The sequence below is a fragment of the Mandrillus leucophaeus genome, unplaced genomic scaffold (genome assembly GCF_000951045.1).
Source record: "Mandrillus leucophaeus isolate KB7577 unplaced genomic scaffold, Mleu.le_1.0 Scaffold599, whole genome shotgun sequence".
Lineage (NCBI taxonomy): Eukaryota > Metazoa > Chordata > Mammalia > Primates > Cercopithecidae > Mandrillus > Mandrillus leucophaeus.
Genome location: NW_012106463.1, coordinates 1,556,282 through 1,574,788, shown reverse-complemented (window position 1 = coordinate 1,574,788; position 18,507 = coordinate 1,556,282). Strand labels below are relative to the sequence as shown.

Here is an 18,507-nt window from a genome sequence, read left to right as displayed (position 1 = left end):
AATAAAAAATTAAAAAAAAAAAGTAATGTAGCAGTAATTTATCTACTGCCATTTTCATTTGATACACAGCAAAACAAACAACAAAACACCAACAAAAACAAAAATCAAGCTTAGTAGAATAATGTGGGAACAAAGAACTTACAGTCATGGAGTATGGACCTGTAAATACTGGTCAAGAACTATAGAAAGGGGACTTTTTGGACATCTGCTCAACTAATTTGTACTAAAAAGAACAGAAGCAAAGCTTGTCAGAATTATGTTTAGGCACAGAGCAGATACTGAGTGTGCTGTTATGGTCTTTTGGTCAGGAACTTCATGGTCTTTTGCAACAACGGCTTCAACTGACTTGTGCTTAGGGAAATCAAACAGAACAAGCAAACATGATAGAGCTGTGTGTGCATGAAGAGCCTGTAGACCTTGAGTGAGAACTTCATAATGGTCATGATGACAGTAATGCATCACTGTGACACCATTATAATTATTCACATACGGGTTTTTTTGGTCTTTTTTTCTCAACTTTGTCTGGTTTAAGGGAGGTTGCCAGGCCAGTGACACCTGATGAATGGGTGTTTTGCAGTTTCTTTCAGGAGGTAGAATACTGGTGAAGACAAAGTCCATGATGTGGGGAGGTGTCTCAGTCCGCTATCTGTTAGTTTTAACACAATCCTTAAAACTGGGTAATTGATAAAGAAAAGGAATTTATTTCTTATAGTTATGGAGGTTGAGAAGTACAAGGTTGAGGGGCCACATCTTGTGAGGGCCTTATTGCTGGTGGGGTCTCCCTGCAAAATCCTGAGGTGGCACAGGGTAGCACATGGAGAAGGATTTGTGTGTACTTGTTCCTCTCCTTATAAAGCCATTAGTACTATTCCCATGACAACCCATTAATCCATTAACCATTTCATTAATCCATCAGTAGATTAATTCATCCATGAGGGCAGAGCTTTCATAATCCAATCATGTCCTAATGGCCCCCACCTCTCAATACTGCCTCATAGAGGATTAAGTTTCCATATGAGTTTTGGAGGGGACATTAAAACCATAGACAAAGATTCAATGATCCAGGCTGCAGTTTTATGAGGATTATGTCTCTAATTAATAGGGTTCTGAGGATATGAGTAGAAATGGTATCTTTATTTCCAGGCAAATATCTAATTGGTCCTTGGAGCTGAGGAAAGATCAATCAATTTTCAGGTTTTCAGATCTTATATTGATTTCTGTACTGCAAAGTCATTCTTTGGAATCAAAAACCCTAGAGGATCTTAAAAGGCCCTTTCGAAACCCCTTAGACCTGGCACCAGTTGTCTTAGGCATGCTTTTAAGCAGTAGTGAAACATGCTTAAGCAATCGATGCCTAATTTCTCTTCTGCACCAACAAGTATTATTTACAGATAACCTCCAGTTAAATGAGAATGTGGTGAGCAGGCTGCCTGAGGAGTCCAAGGACTGAGCAAAGACCACAGGTTAGCGAATGATTCTTCCTTTTTCCCTCCTTTGCCTTGTGGCAAGCCTGGCAATGACTTGATCCTTTTGTCTTTGTCTCAGAATTTCAAGATTTATTGCCCAAAAGACTGCTCCTTTTTCCTTTCTGTAGGAAGATAGAGATTCCAGATTCCTGCAGGTCATAAAGCAGGATAAGGAGAGGCTGTAGAGAAAGCTTATTTTTACTTCTGTCATGTATATTTAACAGGAAATATCTCCACAAGCCCTCTGGCTTTTATGCTCCTTCTCTGAGGTCCTACCATGTATGGGGTAAAGTTAGATCATATGCAGTTGCTAGATCATATAGAGATCATGTTAGGAAAGTTGTTCTAGTGATTTGACCTCGGTTTATATGTTTTACAAATAATTACATGTAATTAAAATGGCTGTGAGGCCCATTCCAGTCTTATACTTTTAGTTTATTTAAATGCAGAGGGAGTGAGGGAGGTGAATATAGAATAATAGAGAACAAAGGAAGGACATTATGTGACAGCAATTAGATTTACTGGGGGGTTAGTTGAGAAGTACTAGTGATGATTATTTTATTATATTTTGGTGGTGAATGTCTGCTCGAATTCCTGATAAGCACTTTTAGAAGAAGCAGTGTTCAAGAAAGCTTCTTTCAGGGGGTTCTTGTTCAAGATGGCTGACAGAAGCAGCTAGTGGGTGCACTGCTTTCACTGAGAGGAAACAAAATGGTAAGTAAATACTAGCTCTTTAACTAGGTTGTACAGGAGATCACACTAGGATTTACCAAGAAAGCAACTGGACCCACGGAGAACAGCAAATGTGTTCCACCTTGGGTACGTACAGTTGGGTGTTGGCTGCGGTGGTGTCAGCTGGTTGGGTTAACCTGACCTCAGTCCATGGGGGAAGTGGTCAGGTGCCAGCAGAATTTGTAATATACTAGGAAGATATTACTGTTAATATCACTGTGGGTGTACACCCTATGATATTAGAAGAAATATTCTAGAGAGCTATTACTCCTAATGTCACAGTAAGTGTACACCCTGTGATATTATTCATCATATCCTAGGGGAATGTTTTACAACTAATGTCACAGGTGGTATACATCCTGTGATATTATTTGTAATACCCTAGGGAATATTACTCCCAGTGTCACAGGGGGTGGTCACGCTGAAATATTATTGATAATATCCTAGGGGTATGTTACTCCTACTATCACAGGAGGTGTACACCCTGTGATATTATTCATAATATTTTAGGAGGATGTTATTTCTAACGTCACAAGTGGTGTATACCTGTGATATCATTCGTAATATCCTAGGGGGGTATTAATCCTAATGTCACTGGAGGTGTACACCCAGTGGGTGATATTATTCGTAATATTCTAGGAAAATGTTATTCCTAATGTCAAAATGGGTGCACACTCTGTGATATTATTCATGATATCCTAAAGAGATGTTACTCCTAATTTTACAGGGTATGTACACACTGTGATATTATTCTTAATATCCTAGGGAGATTTTACGCACAATGTCACACAGGGAGTACACCCTGTAAAATCCTAGGGAGATGTTACTCCTAATGTCACAGGGGAGGTATAGCCTATGATATTATTCATAATATCCTAGGGGGATGTTACTCCTAATGACACAGGAAATGTACACTCTGTGATATTATTTGTAATATCTTAAAAGGATGTTACTTTTAATGTCATAGATAGTATACACCCTGTGATATTATTGATAATATTCTAGTGGGAAGTTACTCCTAATGTCACAGGTGTGTACATCCTGTGATATTATTCACAATATACTAGCAGGATATCACTACTAATGTCACAATGTGTGTATGCATTGTGATATAATTCATAATATCATGGGGGATGTATTCCTAATGTCACAGGAGGTGCACACCATGTGTTCAAGAAAGCCATGTGTACCATGTGTGTACACTGCCTGTGACATTATTCGTAATATCCTAGGGGGATGTTTCTTTTAATGTCACAAAGGGTGTACAAAATGTCACAGAAGGTGTACGCCTTGTGATGTTATTCATAATATACTAGAAGGATGTTACTCCTAATGTCATGGGATGTACACTCTTTGTTATTATTTGTAATCTCCTAGGGAGATATTGTTTCAAATATCACAGTGAGTGTACACACCTGGTGTGATATTATTCGTAATATCCTAGGGAGATACAATTCCTAATACCACAGTGTGTGTACCCCATGTGTGTACACTCTGTGATAGTATTTTTTTTATATCCTAGGGAGGAGATATTACTCTTAATATCACAGTGTGTGTTAACCCTGTGATATTATTCGTATTTCACCTTGCTGCCTTTTTTAACCCACATTACAAAAGGAATGGAACAGATAACAAGATACTGAGATTAGACTGTTCTGCCTTGTGGCCACCGCAGGACACTTTTAATATCCCTGTTTCTCAGGCTGTAGAAGGGGTTTAGCATGGGGGTGACCACCGTGTATATCACTGAGGCCACTGCACCCTTTCTGGGGGAAGATGACACATCTGAATTGAGGTACCCTCCAATGCCTGTTCCATAAAATAAGCACACAACTGACAGGTGAGACCCACAGGTGGAGAAGGCTTTATAGTTCCCACCTGATGATGAAACCCTCAGAATGGAGGAAACAATTTTATAGTAAGATAAAAGGATCCCCAAGGTGGGAAGAAAACCAAATACAGCAGCAGGGAAATACATGACTATGTTATTAGTGAACGTGTCACAACATGCAAGGTGGGGGAACTGAGAAGGGTCACAGAAGAAATCAGGAATTTCCACATCCTTGAAGCAGGTAATTTGTAAGGCAACCAAATTGTACAGCTGGGAGTCTAAAAGACTGAGAAAAAAAGACAACAGAACTAGGAAGCCACAGAAACACCGGTTCATGATGACTGAATAATATAGAGGGTGACAGATGGCTACAAACCAGTCTTACAGCCATCACACTCAGGAGCATGTCTTTCTTCCATGCCTCCAAAAACGGCAAAAAAAGACATCTGGGTCAGGGAGCCGGCATAGGAGATGACTCTGCTGTGAGGTTGGATGTTCACAAACATCTTGGGGACTGTGGTGGGGGTGAAACTGATGTCAGGCAAGGACAGGTTGGAGAGGAAGAAGTACATGGGGGTGTAGAGGTGGGAGTCAGGGCTGACAGCCAGGATGATGAGCAGGTTCCCCAGCACCGTGATGAGGCACATGGACAGGAACAGCCCAGCGAGGACTGGATGCAGTTCTGGATCCTCTGAGAGTTCTAGGAGGAGGACTACTGAGACATCTGTTAGATTCTGTGGGTCTGTATAGTTTGGACACCTTTTGCGTAGAAAAGAGAGTTGAAAAATCAGAAACAAGTAAACCAACACCCAGCACTGTGTCTGCATTTCGGATATAAGCAATTCACAAGTAATATTTTCAGATTTCAGAGCAATCCACACTCAGCAATATTTTGCAGTTGTGACAAACTCAATTGCCTTATAATGCGTTCATGATTGATTTTTGTGTTATTCACTTCTTGCTGTACACACCTGCCTTAGAAACACTAGATTCAAGAATGTTCCGAGAACCAGATCATCATATACAACAAATTCGTAATTGCTAGAAAATACAGCCTATCTTTTCAGAAGAAAAATATGTAATAAAAACATTCTCTTCACTTTAAGAAAAAGTTTATCCTAATTAAAGGAAATTAAGAACTCAAATATTTTATTTTATTCTAATAGATTGCCACAAATTCCCTTGATTTAGAACATTTATAAACACTGTATAACAGCTAAGACCATGCCATCTGGAAATGAAATTAAAGTTGACAATTCATAATCAGAAAATATTTCCATATGCCAGTTATGTTCTAGAGATTTCAACATTATGTTTTCTGACTTTTCTCCCTCAAGGGAGTAATTGCTTACTCAAATAGGTGTGGCTTGTTTTAAAATTCATGTAAGACTCCTGTCCTTAGCTTAGGTGTCTGGACTTAGACTGCCTGGTTCAAATGGGACTTCACCCTTTTCGACTTCATGATCTGGTACAAGTTATATGAAAATGCATTGCTTCTTTTCTAGTCTGTAAAATAATAATGAAATGTGCACTAATAACTGGGAGAAGACTACAAGGATGAAATGAAAGAAGCTGCATAGACCACAGAGCTCAGAGCCTGGCATTTAGGAAGCCTTCAGTAAGGGTTCGTGATGCCATGGTGTCTGTCATCATCCTCTTTATCCTCATCATCACCTTCATAATCTTTATGTTGTGCTTAGGGAATAGTTTAGAGGGACTCATTTCCTGCTATCATGGGTGAGATGTCCATGAAAGGGACAACCAGTGTGGGAGGAAAGCAAAATTTTGAATAAGATTTCTGAGACCCCCACCACAACCAAGAACAGAAACTCCACAGTCCGCTGAGCTGACAGTTTGCACACTGGTCTCTTCCCATCTGCCCACCGCACTCCCCTGTTTGTCCTGAGGACGAGGAAACAAAACAAGGCTCCCCAGCATCCCTCAGCACTCACTGAACTGCGCTTCCCCTCTGCCGGGCCACGACCACGGAGAACCGGTCCACTGTCTTCCCTGCGTGGTGCACGATGGAGGCTCAGACTCCGTCCTCAAGCCGGGCAAGAAGACAGGGTCAGACATGAGCCTCCTGATGCAGGTGACAGGTGTGGAGCCCACCTGACTGGAACCTCACACTGCAGGGCTGGAGGTGCAGACTGAGTATTTATTATTCCATGGCCTCGGGGGCTCAAGGCACAGAGCTCTTCATTAGCCAAATTCACCGAAGTTCGCCCATCTCTAACGATTTCCTCATAATAATGCAGCAAGAAGAGGAGAAAAATGAGTGTCCATTTTTGGGCTCTTCCTCTAATCAGCAGAAATCCTGTGTGTATTATTCGCTTCTTTCTTTTCTTTTTAAAGATTCAATTGCTTTAATTTTCATATTTTATTATGGTAAAACATACCACATTGAAATATTAAAAATTTTAAATAAATATTATTTCATGTAGAATGGCCAGTATAAACATTTACAATTTCCACTATTTTTAAGTTTACAGTTTAATGACGTTAAGTACATTCACATTGTTTAGCAACCATCACCTCCCTCATCTCCAGAACATTTTTATCTTTCAAAATGGAAATTGTACCCATATTATAAACTCTCCATTCCTCTCTCTCACCCACCCCAGGGGGCCACCATTCTATTTTGCAATTCTATGAGTTTAACTACTCTAGAGTCTTGATGTAAGTGGAATCATACCATGTTTAATTTTTTTTTTTTTTTTTTTTGAGACAAAGCCCAGGTTGGAGTATAGTGGCACGATCTCGGCTCACTGCAACTTCCACATCCTGGGTTCAAATAATTCTTTTTTTTTTTTTTTTTTGAGACAGGGTCTCGCTCTGTCGCCCAGGCTGGAGTGCAGTGGCGCGATCTCGGCTCACTGCAAGCTCCACCTCCTGGGTTTACGCCATTCTCCTGCCTCAGCCTCCCGAGTAGCTGGGACTACAGGCGCCCACCACCTCGCCCAGCTAGGTTTTTGTATTTTTTAGTAGAGACGAGGTTTCACCGTGTTAGCCAGGATGGTCTCGAACTCCTGACCTCGTGATCCGCCCATCTCGGCCTCCCAAAGTGCTGGGATTACAGGCTTGAGCCACCGTGCCCGGCCTGGTTCAAATAATTCTTGTGTCTCAGTCTACTGAGTAGCTGGGATTAGAAGCGTGTGCCACCATGCCCAACTAATTCTATCATTTTTAGTAGAGATGAGCTTTCGCCGTTTTGGCCAGGCTGGTTTCATACTCCTGACCTCAGGTGATCCGCCCACCTTGGCCTCCCAGGATGCTGGGATTACAGGCGTGAGCCACCTCACTGGCCAGAAGTGCCTTCCTTTTTAAGGCTGAATTCCATTGTATGAATGAGCTGCAGTGTGCTTTTTCATTCATCTGTCCATGGACCATTGGGTTGCTTCCACATTTTGGCTGCTGTGAATAACGCTGCTATGAATATGGGTGTACAAATATCTCTTCCACTCCTGGCTTCTAATTCTTTTTGGTAGGTACCCACAAATGCAACTGCAGGATCATCTGATAATTCTGTTTCTAATTTTTCAAGTACACTCCATACTATTTTCCCTGTTCCTGCAGTTTTACATTCCCTCTGATCATGTTGGAGCATTCCTACTTCCCTCTAATTTTCACCATTGCTTGTTTGTTTATCATATTCATCCTAATGTGTGCTATCACATTTTTTATTTGATTTGCACTTCCCTATGATTAGTGATTTTGAATATCATTTTATATGGTTATTTGCCATTGGTATATCTTCCCTAGGGAGATGTCTACTCAAGTCTTCTGATCATTGTTAATGGGATGCCTTGGGTTTCTTGTTGTTTAGTTCTAGCGGTTCTTTGCATATTACAGATATCAGCCTCTTTTCAAATATATGATTTGCAAATATTTTTCCTAATCCATGGGTTATTTTTTCACTCAGTTCATAGCGTTTTTTGATGCACAAAAGTGTTTCTCATTTAGCTGTAATCCAAGGAATCTAATTTTCTTTTGTTGCCTATGCTTTTGGTGTCATATCCCAGACAGCATTGCCCACTCTGATGTCATAAAGGTTTTGCCAGCATTTTCTTTTAGGCATATTATAGTTTTAGCTCTTGGGGTTAGGTCTTTTATTCGGTTTGTGTTAGTTTTTGCATCTGGTGTGACATATGGTCCATCTTCATTTCTCTGCATGTGGAAATCAAGTTTCTCCAACACCATTTGTTGAAAAGGCTGCATTTCCACCAATGAACTTTCTTGGCACTCATGTTAAAAACCATTTGAACATATATGTGAGAAGTAATTTCTGGGATCAAGAACAAACAAACAACAACAGACAACAGGTAAAGATGTAGCATGGGTTGGGTGTGGGTGCTCACGCCTGTAATCCTAACATTTTGGGAGGCTGAGGTGGGTGGGTCACCTGAGGTTGGGAGTTCAAGACCAGCCTGACCAACAGGGAGAAACCCCGTCTCTACTAAAAATAAAAGTTAGGTGGGCATGGTGGTGTGTAATCTCAGCTACTAGGGAGGCTGAGGCAGGAGCATTGCTTGAACCCAGGAGGCGGAGTTTGTGGTGAGCCGAGATCATGCCATTGCACTCCAACCTGGGCAACAAGAATGAAACTCCTTCTCAATAAATAAATTTAAAAAAATACAGGATGATTTCAAGAGCTCCAATCTAGCCTAAAAAAGAAGAGTATAGAAGGGTGTAATTGGAGGAGAAAGAGAATAACTTAAAAACCATCATAATGAGGAAGTTAGGAAGCTTCTTTCCAAGCCATCTGGAAATACACAAGAGGTTTTTGTGAATTAAAATTTCCATACTGTACTATCAAACACTAGAACTTATTTGTTCCATCTTTCTGTTTTGTACCCAATTATCAACTTCTCTTCATTCCCTATCCCACCCTTTTTCTTTCTAGCCTCTGCTAACCACCTTTATAATCTCCACCTTCATGAGACTCCTTTTGTGTGTATGTGGTTGTTGGAGTCTCGTTCTGTTGCCCGGGTTGGAGTATAGAGGCAAGATCTTGACTCACTGCAACCTCTGCCTTTTAGATTCAAGCAATTCTCCAGCCTCAGCCTCCCAAGTAGCTGGGACTACAGGCATGCACAACCATGCCCGGGTAATTTTTGTATTTTTAGTAGAGATGTGGTTTCACCATGTTTGCCAGGCTGGTCTCAAACTTGTGGCCTCAAGTGATCCATCTGACTTGGCTTCCCAAAGTGCTGGGATTACAGGGCATGAGCCACCACACCTGGTCAAGGTTTTCTTTTTTGTTCCTACATATAAGTGAGGACATGTAACATTTGTCATTCTGCTCCTGGCTTATTTCGTTTACTATACTGACCTGCAATCTCATCCATTTTTGTGGCAGTGGAGAGGATTTTATTCCTTTTAGTTTGAACAATGCTTTATTGTGTGTGTATACCATAGTTTCTTAATTGAAACAAACTTATTAAAGACAAATATTTTAAAAATGTTTCAGAATGAGAAACTTTAGGGATACTGTGACCATTTTATTCTTTTCTATTTCCCATTTTAGATATGTACAAGTGTGAAGTAAAGCAGCAATCAATGTGTGTATAAATCTGTAACTTCAACAAATGTAAAATGAAAATGCTAAGTGGTAAGAAAAAACAGCATAATAAAAATTTTTTATAGTGTTGAAGTACAATGCATTTGAAGATAACATTTGAAGAAATTATATTAAAATTAAGTTTTATTCTTACTCATCAGAGCTTGATCCCCCCAGGAACTTCATCATTGGAACCATCTCTTTTGCTTAAAAAAAAAAAAAAAAAATCTGCATACCCACACAGGTGCAAGTAAATCAGAATCTTAAATAATGAGACTCAGGCCTCCTCATTTGTAAGCTACCCAGGTGATTTCAGTCAAAGCCAAGATTGAGGAGCGGTGATATGGATCTCTACACATAACCTGCCTAAATAGATTCCCTAGAAGCAGTTTATAAAGGAATTCCACATGAACTGTGGGAAAGGATGTGAATTTGATGTATACGGTATTCCTTACTTAACATTTTTGATAGGCTCTTGAAAACTGCACGTTTAAGCAAAATTATGTAGAGTGAAGCCAATGTATTCCTCATCAACATTAGAACTAGACAACTTTGAACAAACCAATGGTATTGGAGGACCTGCTGTACATTGTTTCCAGAAAGTCAATTTTCAGGGAATTACAAAATGAAGTGAGGACTTCCTGTATATAAAAAGATGGTTGTTATTCCACCTGGACAACAGGGTTATTGCTCAGAAACTAAAGGAGGCCACCTAGGTATAGAGGATTCAGTCATGAGGTTTATGCTAAACAAAGGATCCCAGAATACTCACCCATTCCAGTTAAAGGCATAACAAAGAAAGCAATATTCACATAGGAAATGTGGAAAGGAATAAAAGCCATCAAGCAACAAAAATAATGTGAGGAAGGGGGCAGGATTTGCAGATGTAGAGACTTAATGTGGTTGCCCTTTCTAACCCACACAAGAAAAAGGACAGAACAGATCATGAGATTAGACTGTTCTGCTCCGCAGCCTCCACAGGGCACTTTGAATGCCCCTGTTTCTCAGTCTGCAGATGAAGGGGTTCAGCATGGGGGTGACCACAGTGTACAACACTGATGCTACCACACCATTCCTGGGGGATAGTGACACAGCTGAAGTCAGGGACACGCCAGTGCCTGTTCCATAAAATAAGCAAACAATTGCCAGGTGAGAGCCACAGGTGGAGAAGGCTTTATACTTCCCGTCTGACGATGGAATTCTTAGAGTGGAGGGGACAATTTCATAGTAAGACAAAAGGATCCCTGAAATGAGAAGAAAACCAAATATAGTACTATCTAAATGTATGAATATGTTATTGATGACACAGTCAGAACAGGCAAGGTTGAGAAGTTCAGATCGGTCACAGAAAAAAATCAGAGATTTCCACATTCTTGAAGCAGGTGAATCGTAACAATCCAACTGTGCAGCTGGGAATCCAACACGCTGATGAAAAAGACACCAAAACTAAGAAGACACAGAAGTGAGGATTCATGATGACTGGGTAGTGCAGGGGATGACAGATGGCCACAAATCAGTTATAGGCCATCACAGTCAGGAGTATGTCATCTATACATGCAAAAAGGACAAAGAAAGACATCTGTGCCAGGCAGTCCGCATGGGAGATGACTCTGCTATGCGATTGCATGTCCACAATCATCTTGGGGACCATGGCCAAGGTGAAACTGATGTCAGGCAAGGACAAGTTGGAGAGGAAGAAGTACATGGGGGTGTGGAGGTGGGAGTCAGGGCTGACGGCCAGGATGATGAACAGGTTCCCCAGCACCGCGACCAGGCACATGGACAGGAACAGCCCAGCGAGGACTGGATGCAATTCTGGATCCTCTGAGAGTCCCAGGAGAAGGAATTCTGAGACACCTGTGAGATTCTGTGGTTCTGTGTGACTTGGACACCTTGAGAAGAAAAAAGGATTGGAAAAACAAAAGATAAAAACCAGCACTTAATGCCGTGTGTATATTTTGGATACAAGCAATTCACGAGGAACATTTTCACACTTGAGGATCATACACCCTCAGCAATATTTCTCAGTTGTGACAAACCCAAAAATCTCAGAATTACATGATTTACTTTTTTGCTATTCAAGTCTTTCTGTGCATACATACTTTAGAGAAAATCCACTGGAGAATGTTAGAAGACCAAAACATAATATGTAACAAATCCAAGATCTCAGTAAAATATGGCCTACTCTTCTCAGAAAAAAAAAAGAAAAATGTTCTTCTCTCTCTAAGAAAACAAACTCAGTCTAATTTAAAAATGAAGAAGCAGTGAAATACACTTGATTTTATTCTGACACTGCTACAAATTCCTTTGATGTAGAATTCCTTTGATGTAGAATATTTATAAGCACTATACAAGAGCTAGGATCACATTATCTAAAAATGAAATCGAACCTTATAGTTCTTAATCAAAAGACCTTTTTACATGCCAGTTACTTTTCATATTTATTATCATCCTTAGGTTTTCTGACATAATTTCTTCATAAAAGTAAATGCATACTGAAATATGGCAACCATGTTTCCAAATTTATTTAATATATAACTCTTTGCCGAGCACATTTGCTCACACCTGTAATCCTAGCACTTTGGAAGGCCGAGGCTGGTGGATCACCTGAGGTCAACAGTTTCAGACCAGCCTGACCAGCACTGTGATATCCCATCTCTACTGAAAATACAAAATTAGCCAGGCGTGGTGGTGGGCACCTGTAATCCCAGCCACTTGGGAGGCGGAAGCAGAGAATCCCTTAGAACCCGTGATGCAGAGGTTGTACACCCTGTGATATTATTTTTGATATCCTAGGGAAATATTGCTTCTAATGTCATAGTGGGCATACACCCTGTGATATTATTTGTAATATCCTACAAAGATATTACTCCTAATATCACAGTGGGTGTACACCCTGTGATATTATTCCTAATACTTTACAGAGATATTACTCCTGATATTACAGTGAGTGTACACCATGTTTGTACACTCTGTGATATCATTCATAATAACCTAAAAAATTTACTGTTAATATCACAGTGGGTGTACACCCTGTGATATTATTTGTAATACCCTAGGTAGATATTACTCCTAATATCACAGTGGACATATACCATGTGTGCACATCCTTTGAAATTATTTGTAATATCCTAGGAAGATATTGCTCCTAATATCACAGTGGGTGTACATCCTGTGATATTATTCATAATAACCAAGGGAATTATTACTCCTAATATCACAGTGGGCGTATACTCCATGATATTATTCGTAATATCCTAGAGAAATATTGCTCCCAATATCACAGTGAATGTACACCCTTTTATATGAAAAGTAATATTCTAGGAAGATATTACTTCTAATATCATAGTGAGTGTACACCCTGTGATATTATTTGTAATATCCTAGGGAGATATTACTCCTAATATCACAGTGGATGTGCACCATGAATGAACACCTTGTGATGTTATTCGTAATATTCTAGGGAGAAATTACTCCTAATATCACAGTGGTGTACACCATGTGTGTATACCGTTTGGTGTTATTCATAATATCCAAGGGAGATATTGCGTCTAATGTCACGGTGGGTGTAAACCATGAGTGTACATTCTGTGATGTTATGCGTAATGTCTTAGAAAGTTATTGTTCCTAATGCCACAGAGGGTGTATACCATGTGTGTACACTCTGTGATGTTATTCATAATATCCTAGGGAGATATTTCTCCTAATATTACAGTGGGTGTACACCTTGTGTGTATGCCCTGTACTATTATTTGTTATATCCTGTGCAGATATTACTCCTAATATCACAGTGGGTGCACACCATGGATGTAAAATCTGTGATGTTATTTGTAATATCCTAGGGAGATATTACTCCTAATGTCATAGTGGGTGTATAGCCTGTGACATTATTTGTAATATCCTAGGGAGGTATTATTCCTATTATCACAGTGGGTGTACACCTTGTGATATTATTCATAATATCCTAGGGAGATATTACTTCTAATATCAGAGTGGGTGTACACCCTGTGATATTATTTGTAATATTCTGAGATATTACTGTATACCCTGTGATATTTTTGTATTATTTTATGGAGATATTTCTTCTAAAGTCACAGTGGGTGTACACCTGGTGATAGTCTTCCTCATATCACAGTGGGTGTACACCATGTGTATTTGTAATATTCTAGGGAGATATTACTCCTAATATTACTGAGAGTGTACACCCTGCAATATTAGTTGTAACATTTTTGGGAGATATTACTTGTAAAGTCACAATGGGTGTACGATATTCTTCCTAATATTTTAGGGAGATGTTACTTCTAATATCACAGTGGGTGTACACCCTGTGATATTCATCATAATATCATATGGATGTATTACTCCTAATATATCACTTAGTAGTGATATTGTTCATAATGTCCAGGAAGAGAGAGAATGATATTACACCCCAATATTGCAGGGGGTGGGGAAGAATGATATTACACACAATATCACATGGGGTGTATACCTCCCCTGTGATATTGTTTCTCATATCCATGGGGTGAGAGGATGATATTACTCCAAATATCGCGGGTGGTGTATACCCTACCTATGATATAGTTCCTAATATCCAAAGGGGGAGAGGAGAATATTACTTTCAATGACACAGGGATTGTACACACCCCCCCTTATATGGTTCCTAATATCCAGTGGTAGAGAGGATATTACTACTCCCAATATCACAAGGCGTGTACATCCCCCCTATGATATTGTTCTTAATATCCATGGGGAGGAGGATGATATTACTTCCAATATCACAGGAGGTGTACAACCCCCATAATATTGCTCGTAATATCCAGGGGGGAGAGGATGATATTATTCCCAATATCGTGGGAGGTGTCCACCCCCTGTGATATGGTTCTTAATATCCTGTAAGGGAGAAGGGGGTGATATTATTCCCCGCATCTCAGGGGGTGTCCACCCCCCTGTGATATGTCATAATATCCAGGGCGGGAGAGGGGGGTGATATTACTCCCCATATTGCAAAGGGTGTCCACCTCTCTGTGATACCATTTGTAATATCCAGGGCGAGAGAGGGGAGTGATATTACTTCCCATATCGCAAGAAGTTTACACCACCCCCTGTGATATTGCTCCTAATATATAGGGAGGGAGAGGATTATATTACTCCCAATATCGGAGGGTGTATGCACCCCCCTGTGATGTTGTTTATAATATCCAGGCAATGAGAGGATGATGTTACTCCCGAAATCGCAGCAGGTGTACTCTACCCCTGTGATGTTGTTCCTAATATCCTTGGGGAAATGGATGATACTACTTTCAATATTGCAGGGGTTGTACACCCCCCTGGGATATTGTTCGTAATAAAAAGGGAGGGAGAGGATGACATTACATTCAATAGCGAGAGGGGTGTACGCCCCGCCCATGTTATTGTTCCTAATATCCAGGTGGGGAGAGGAAGATATTACTCCCAATACTGCACTGGTGTACATTTCCCCTGTGTTATATTTTCTAAAATACAGGGAGGGAGAGGAGAGTATAACCTCCAATTTGGCAGGTAATTTACACCCCCCTTGTAATATTGTTCCTAATATCGAAGAGGGAGATAATATTATCTTAAATATTGCAGAGGGTCTACACCACCTCTGTGATATTATTCCTAATTTCCAGGGGGAGAGAGTATGATATTACTCCCAATATCGTAAAAGTATCCCCCCGCAGCTGTGATATTGTTCCTAACTTCCGGGGAGTGGGGCAAGTATGATATTATTCCCAATATGGCAGTGGGTGTACATTCCCCCTGTGTTATTGTTTCTAATATACGAGAGAGAGAGGATAGTATTTTTCCCAATTTGGCAGGTACTTTACACTGCCCTTGTAATATTGTTCCTAATATTGAGGGGAGGAGACGATAATATTTTCCTAAATATCTCAGGGGATGTACACCACCCCTGTGATATTGTTCCTAATTTCCAGGGGGAGAAAGGATGATATTACTCCCAATATTGTAAAAGTGTACAACCCCCTATGATATTGTTTCAAATATCTAGGGAGGGCAAGTATGATCTTCCTTCCAATCTTGAAGGGGGAATACATCCCCCTGTAATATGGTTCCTAATACCCAGTGGGGGAGAGGATGACATTACTGCCAATATCGCAGAAGGTGTACACCCCTCTGTCATATTGTTCATAATGTTCAAAGGGAAAGATAATATTACTCAAAATATCGTTAATGCCTTGTGTCTGCATCCCCCTGTTATATGGTTTGTAATATCCAGCAGGGGAAAGTGGGGTGATATTGCTCCCCATATTGTGGGGGGTGTCCACCCTTCATGATATGGTTGGTAATATTGGGAGTGGGAGAGGGGGGTAATATTACTCCCTACATCACATCATGGGGGGTGTCCACCCCCCTGTGACATGGTTCCTAACATTTGGGGGGGGTGAAATTACTCCCCCTATCATGGGGGCTGTTTCCCCCCTGTGACACAGCTTGTAATATCCAGGGGGTGGGAGAGTGGGGTGATATTACTCCCCCTATTGTGGGAGATGTTCACCCCCCTGTGACATGGTTCATAACATCCAGGGGGTGAGAGTGGGGTGACATTACTCTCCATATCATAGGGGATTTTTCCCCCACTGTGACATGGTTCATAATATCCAGTTAGGGGAGAGGGGGGTAATATTACTCCCCATATGGCAAAGGGTGTCCACCCCCCATGACATGGTTCATAATATCCAGGGGGGGAGAGGGGTGTGATATTACTCCCCATATCATGGGGGTGTTTACCCCCCTGTGACATGGTTCATAATATCCAGTGGGGGTAAAGGAGGGTGATGTTACTCCCCATATCACGGGGGGTGTCCAACCCCCATGATATGTTTTGTAATATCTAGGGTGGGGAGAGGGGTGTGATATTACTCCCCACATCGTGGGGGGCGTCCACCTCCCTATGACATGGTTTGTAATATCCAGGGGGAGATAGCTGAATTGATCAAGCAGAAGCAAGGATATCAGAGATTGAAGATCAACTTAATGAAATAAAGCAAGAAGACAAGATTAGAGAAAAAAGAATAAAAAGGAACAATCAAAACCTCCAAGAAATATGGGACTATGTGACAAGACCATATCTACGTTTGATTACTTGAAAGTGGCAGGGAGAATGGAACCAAGCTGAAAAACACTCTTCAGGATATTATCCAGGAGAACTTCCCCAACCTAGCAAGACAGGCCAACATTCAAATTCAGGAAATACAGAGAACACCACAAAGATACTCCTCGAGAAGAGCAACCCCAAGACACATAATCGTCAGATTCACCAAGGTTGAAATGAAGGAAAAAATGTTAAGGGCAGCCAGAGAGAAAGGTCAGGTTATCCACAAAGGGAAGCCCATAAGACTAACAGCGAGTCTCTCAGCAGAAAACCTACAAGCCAGAAGACAGCAGGGGCCAATATTCAACATTCTCAAAGAAAAGAATTTCCAATTACAAATTTCATATCCAGCCAAACTAAGCTTCATAAGTGAAGGAGAAATAAAATCTTTTACAGATAAGCAAATGCTGAAAGATTTTGTCACCAACGGGCCTGCCTTACAAGAGCTCCTGAAGGAAGCACAAAATACGGAAAGGAACAACCAGTACCAGCCACTAGAAAAACATACCAAATTGTAAAGTCCATCGACAATTTAAAGAAACTGCATCAACTAATGCGCAAAATAACCTGCTAGCATCATAATGACAGGATCAAATTCACACATAACAATATTAATCTTAAATGTAAATGGATTAAATGCCCCAATTAAAAGACACAGACTGGCAAATTGGATAAAGAGTTAAGACCAATCAGTGTGCTGTATTCAGGAGACCCATCTCACCTGCAAAGGCACACTTGGGTTCAAAATAAAGGGATGAAGGAATATTTACCAAGCAAATGGAAAACCAAAAAAAAAAAAAAAAAAAAAGCAGGAGTTGCCATCCTAATCTCTGATAAAACAGACTTTAAACCAACAGAAATCAAAAGAGACAAAGAAGGGCATTACATAATGGTAAAGGGATCAATGCATCAAGAACTAACTATCCTAAATATATATGCGCCCAATACAGGAGCACTCAGACTCAAAAAGCAAGTACTTAGAGTCCTATAAAGAGACTTAGACTCCCACACAATAATAGTGGGAGACTTTAACATCCCACTGTCAATATTAGACAGATCAATGAGGCAGAAAATTAACAAGGATATTGAGGACTTGAACTCAGCTCTGGACCAAGCAGATCTAATAGACATCTACAGAACTCTCCACCCCAAATCAACAGAGTATACATTCTTCTCAGCACCTCATTGCACTTATTCCGAACTTGACCACATAATTGGAATCAAAACACTCCTCAGCAAATGCAAAAGAACAGAAATCATAACCAACAGTCTCTCAGACCACAGTGCAATCAAATTAGAACTCAGGATTAAGAAACTCACTCAGAACCACACAACTATACAGAAACTGAACAACCTGCTCCTGAACGACTACTGGGTAAATAATGAAATGAAGGAAGAAATAAAGATGTTTTTGGAACCAATGAGAACAAAGACACAATGTACCAGAATCTCTGGGATACATTTAAAGCAGTGTGTAGAGGGAAATTTATAGTACTAAATGCCCACAGGAGAAAGCAGGAGATATCTAAAATCAACACCCTAACATCAAAATTAAAAGAACTAGAGAAGAAAGAGCAAACAAACCCAAAAGCTAGCAGAAAACAAGAGATAACTAAGATCAGAGCAGAACTGAAGGAGATAGAGCCACGAAAAACCCTTCAAAAAATCAGTGAATCCGGGAGCTGGTTTTTTCAAAAGATCCGCAAAATAGATAGACCACTAGCCAAACTAGTAAAGAAGAAAAGAGAGAAGAATCAAATAGACGCGATAAAAAAATCATAAA

At 40.4% G+C, this 18,507-nt stretch overlaps 2 pseudogenes across 2 annotated transcripts; both read right to left on the bottom strand.

Moving 5' to 3' along the window:
* Positions 1-3,838: 3,838 nt before the first annotated feature.
* LOC105553479 lies at positions 3,839-5,399 on the bottom strand (annotated as a pseudogene). Its single transcript, XR_001008153.1, has one exon. The product of XR_001008153.1 is annotated as an olfactory receptor 7E24-like (transcript).
* Positions 5,400-10,466: 5,067 nt separating this feature from the next.
* Positions 10,467-12,102, bottom strand: LOC105553489 (annotated as a pseudogene). Its single transcript, XR_001008156.1, has 2 exons — positions 12,086-12,102; positions 10,467-11,481 (listed from the first exon to the last, which is right to left on the bottom strand). The product of XR_001008156.1 is annotated as an olfactory receptor 7E24-like (transcript).
* Positions 12,103-18,507: the final 6,405 nt, after the last annotated feature.